Source organism: Podarcis muralis, chromosome 7 (genome assembly GCF_964188315.1).
Source record: "Podarcis muralis chromosome 7, rPodMur119.hap1.1, whole genome shotgun sequence".
NCBI lineage: Eukaryota > Metazoa > Chordata > Lepidosauria > Squamata > Lacertidae > Podarcis > Podarcis muralis.
This window is the reverse complement of record NC_135661.1, coordinates 64,175,672-64,180,927: the sequence shown is the minus strand read 5'-3', so window position 1 is coordinate 64,180,927 and position 5,256 is coordinate 64,175,672.

The window sequence follows — 5,256 nt, the reverse complement described above, 5'->3', positions numbered from 1 at the left end:
CTCTCATCCTGGGGCAAAGTTCTCAACCCGAGGTACTACTTCCGGGTTAGCGAAGTTTGTTACCCAAAGTGTTTGTAACCCGAGGTAGGACTGTAATTTGTTGGGCAGCCTTAAGCAACACTCTTAGACCTTATAGGGCTGGTGTTGCCAGAAAGATTGGGATAACTATTGTTTCTTAATACTGTACTTTATTCATAAGTGTCACTGTTGTATTTGTGCTTTTCCAGCATTTTTATCCTGCTCTTTTTTTTTTTTTTTTGTATTATTGGATATTCGCACTGTTAGCCATCCTGTAAGCCTTTTAGAAAAGGCAAAATACAGTATTTTAAAAATAAATAAAATAAATGTGAAGTGTTCTCAGCCTTTGGGAAATGCACTGTCCTTTTGTATTGACTATAATAATACAATACATAACATGTTTCTTTTAAATGTTAATTAATTCACATTATTTAACATTAATAAAACAGAATTATTGTCAGGTTGGAAATCTTAGTATCACTTGAACACCCTTACTAAGACTCCTTCTTCTTCCCTTTACTTCTGATGTTCAGGTAGTGAGTGCCGCTGTTAATATAGCCAAAACAGTACAATCCAGGCACACTATAGCTGTATCAACAGGTTCAGGGAACTGCAGAAGTTTGAAGAAGCACAATTTTATTTTAAGGGTGATGTGTGTAGGGAGGTGGAATCCTCCTTCAAGTGGGAGAAACAATCTTGAAAGGGCCAGGTGTGCCCAGTGGCTGTGAAATGCCGATTGCCTGTTTGTGGGGTGTGTGTGTGTGTGTGTGTGTGTGTGTGTGTGAGAGAGAGAGAGAGAGAGAGACCACTAAGGAAGAGAGAATGGAGTGGAGTGGCTGGAGCACTGCAACATTTTGTTGCAGCTTCCACTTTTCTTAAAAAATGTTTTTATTAATTTTTAGTAATCAAAAATACAAAACAAATGATAACAATGAATAGGAAACAATTCCATGGGTAAGGTTCAAAACCATGTAAAGTATTCATTATTGTTATTGTTTTTATTACAGGGGCCAACCCAAAGTACTCAGCCGCAGTTGGCCGTGGGTGGCTGGATGATTGCAGACTTTCTCTTTTTTTGCACCGTGTGTAATAGGACAATGTCATATGTCAGAAAAGTTATCTGCTCCAAATCATTTTCTTCAAGCCTTAAGTTTATGTGTTAATTTCCCCATCATACCTCATGATGCCAAGCAACAAGGGGGAATGTCACAAGGTCATTTTGGAACACTAATTTACGTTACCCATCAAATCTGTGTGAGAGAGCCAGTCCAGATAAAAATGAGTGGGTGGTAATGCTGTTGATTTCTTAAAATATATCCCTCCAGAACATAGCAACGTCTCGACACAGCCACCACATGTGACAAAAAAATGTACTCATATCCCTACACCCCTCCGGCACATCCGAGAAAGCCATTTCTTTATTCTGTGGAGAGTATGGTGGGGATGGTGAGGTATGAACAATATATTATTTTTGTAGCATTGCCTCTTACCCTGGCAGAGACAGATTTAAACAGGGTCTTGTTCCATATTCTATTCCAAGAGTCCTCATGTATTTTCAGTTGAAAATTGTGTTCCCAGGTAATGTTACTTACCACCGTGGTCACAGGGTCCACTTTTAAAAAACGTATTACACTGGTTGTTCTGTTTGGCGTCACAACATCTCGTTTCCATTTTACAGCTGAGGAGCTGAGGCTCGATCCTACCCGATCTTCATTTCCCAGACCTGAACACAGCTCATTGGAATGTGTTATGCTGACATCAAAGCACCTGGCTGTGTCACCACCAAATCGTTTATGAGGCAAGAGGTTTGAAGATAATAAACGTGATAAGGAATGTTCCTGAGAAAGCTCAATATCAGGCTGGTGCTCAAGACAAGGGAAACACCCCCAGCCACCACCTCCCAAGCTGTAGATGCTTCTCAGTGTGGGCTGGATGATTGCACCAGAAGAAGCTACCTCGCCCCAGTAAAACATGTAAAGGAAAAGCAGTCCCTCTCCAACATCCTTATAGGTCACCCAAAACTACAGGTAGAATCTGGCACACCCAAATTCTCACTTCCATTGATAGGATGGGAAATCATCATATGGGAATATGGGAATGGATTGTCTCCTGATTCTGTGTAAGTACTTGGGAATCTCTGAAAGAAGGAGAGCACCAGGAGTGGGGCAGGTGAGTGCAAGGCCATCTCAGTGAGATTTGAACTTGCACTCTTATCTTATACCAAAAAAAATGGGGTTGGCTTTTAACAACCCTTCTTCTTTGACGATCACTCATAGCCGAGTGTGTGTCTTCCATGAACATGGTCTTAACAGTGAGTCCGTAAGTGACTGTGGAGGCCAGTTTTGGAACCACAAGTCCTTTCACAGTGGGGACATAGGTTTCCAGGTGGGAGTTGATCACAGTGATGGTTTGCCAAGCGTGCCTTCCTCTTAACATGTTTCTCCCTTTCGTCCCAAGTTCAAGCGTCTTCAGCGTCCATGACACCTTTGGTAAAGGCTGTTCTCCAATTGGACTGCTCGCAGGCCAGTGTTTCCCAGTTGTCTGTGGGACAGCCCAACTCCCCAAGGGACTCAGAGTCCCCTAAGTCTGTGATAGGTCACAGAAGAATGGATGGAGGTAGGAACCAGTAGAAGAAAAGCAAGGAAGATCTTTATTTTTCCGTTGTAACAGAGTCCCACCCCCACCCGGCCCTCCAAGGAGGTGAGGACCCAGAACAAAAGTGTGTAACAACTTTTAAAGAGTTTTTAAAATTGCCCAACTCCTTAGTCAAAGACCACCCAAAAGCATCATACAAGTGTCACAGAAAGAAGCCTACCATAGAAATTTGAGAATATGGCTTATCTCCTGTCTGTTAAGATACCTGATAATGCTTGCTGATTGCATTATCCTGGCCAGTCTGGGCCATTCTTTTGAAATGCTAAATTTCTGAAAACATTGTCACAGACCTCCCCTATTCATACACAAGATTAGTCCTTTTGACAGGATTTGAATGATTTGCGAGTGGAAAGAACTATTGGGAAAGGTTTTTCCAAGACTCTTCCTTCTGTAGAGAAATATTTGGGGTCATTAAGAGAACCAAGATGGCTTTGGGATTGTTCTGTGTACTAGAATAAAGTGTAAATTTTTTCAGGGAATGTTTTCTAATTTTTAAGGGTGAAGGACTGGTTTTCTGTGGAGTGTGTGCACCTTGAAATGATTACAACAGCAACCACACTGCACCAGCGCTCGAAAGATGCACTCCTGACTGCTAGGGATTATTTATTTATTTATTTATACTGTCTTTTTACCGAAAGGAACATGTAGGTCTGATAACTGGGAATCTTTTGCAGTGCCTAAAAGACCAGAATTGCTCTTTCAAAATGGTAGCTAAAAAAACCAGAAACATCCACAGCCTAATGAAAACTAATTTTTAACCCAGGCCATACTTCGAAAAGAGGAAGTGCTGAAGGGCAGGTAACCTTCACTTTATTTGCCTCCTGACTCCCTCCCACACAGGGAGAGAGATGTCAAAAGGCTCTTTAACCCTCTCCTCCCCTTGTGAGGGGACACTTCCTACAGAATCACAATGGTCACACAAACACCATACATTTAGAGCACATTACTCCTTCCCCCCCAAAAAAAATAATCCTGGGAAATGTGCTTTAAATGTCTGGTGCATGTCTGGTGAGCCTCACTCACTCAAAGTTAGCAAGTCAGGAAAACAAATTAGCTTGACATACAGTGCTGATTCTACCCCAGGCCACCCCGCCCCCAATTCAGAGAACATTAATACATGTGTTTACTCCTTTCCCTACAGCCTGAAGTGGCACAGACCATAAAAACTGTATACTGATTTGGTTCTGCTGAATGCGTAGATTGGCCCAGAGTTCTCTTCTTGCTGTCACTCCCATCTGCTTGTGGACATGTGCCAGCAGCCGAAAATGTGCTATTCACAGGCGGAGAAGGTTAGCCCTAAGACCCTGGAGATTCATGATCCGATCTCACAATCCTCTTTTATGTTCCCAATTCAAAACAGGTGCAGACAGGCTCTGTTTTTTGATGCCAGGGGAGATTTAAACTCCTCCTGCACCATGCTGTTGTCCCTAACCTATACAATATACAGTAGATCCCTTAAGCTGGGTGAAGTATTAGAAAAAAGGGAGTTGCAAGGTAACTGATTTGATATGGCACAGATTACCTAGACATCCTTCCAATATTCCTTCCAGATATTTCAGACTGCAGTTCCTATAACACTAGGGCAGCCACACATCTGGAAATTCCAGGGGGAAATTCTGAAAAGCGGCACTTTGTCTTGGATCTTAGGCAAGTCAATCAAAAAAACCACGTTGGTTTTTTGGGGGGCGTTTTTGTAAAAAAACAACTCAATACATTTGGGGTCTTTCTAAAAAAAGCTCAGCAAAATCTCTTGACCACTGAGAATGCTGGGTGGGGATTATGGGAGCTTTGAACCAAAAATCTAGAGGGCACCAGTTTGGGGATTTGGGGAAGGCTGTCGATGAAGCCAGAGGAAGATCAGAGGGGGATGATGATTTTTCATAGGGAAATGGATACTAATTTAGCACACTCACACCTAGGTCAGATGCCACAGATGCCCAGACCAGCTGACTTTTTATTTAAAAAATAGTAGAATGATAACTAATTAAGATGGTTGCATATCATTATTGCCATACTAGAAGAGGGCAAATGATAATGTGTAATGTTTCCCAGGCACCTGGGAACGAAGTTTATCAAACCAAGGAGAGGATTAGAAAAGAGTTTTTACAGAAGGATCTGAAGAAGCAACATGTTGTGGGGTTGGCAGCCAAGCTGATTATGTACACTAGCCCTAGTATAATATTTGCATCCTCCAACGACAACTTTGCGGTCTGAAATGCAAGTGTGTGATTTAGAAACACAAACCACATACTTGGCTGCAGAGAGGCAGTTGCATATACATTTCTATCAGCGGGTACTTAATCACATGGGAAGCAACCAACTGGAGAAGGAAAAATTATTTATTCTAATGATTTGTTAGGCTCTTTGAATGCTACAGCACGTATTTTCAATTGTTCCTTTGCAGTGGGGCTTGCAGTGGGTGTTGCTTATACTCTGCAAGCCTGACGGGGATCAGAATTCCCAAGTGGATCCGATCCCTAGTGAAAGCATCAGGGTTCTCATTCAGTGCTGAATTTAAACAGCACTGAATGGAAGCCCTGCAGAGGACGTGCCATTTCCTGATCCAGCTTTTCAGACAGAAGT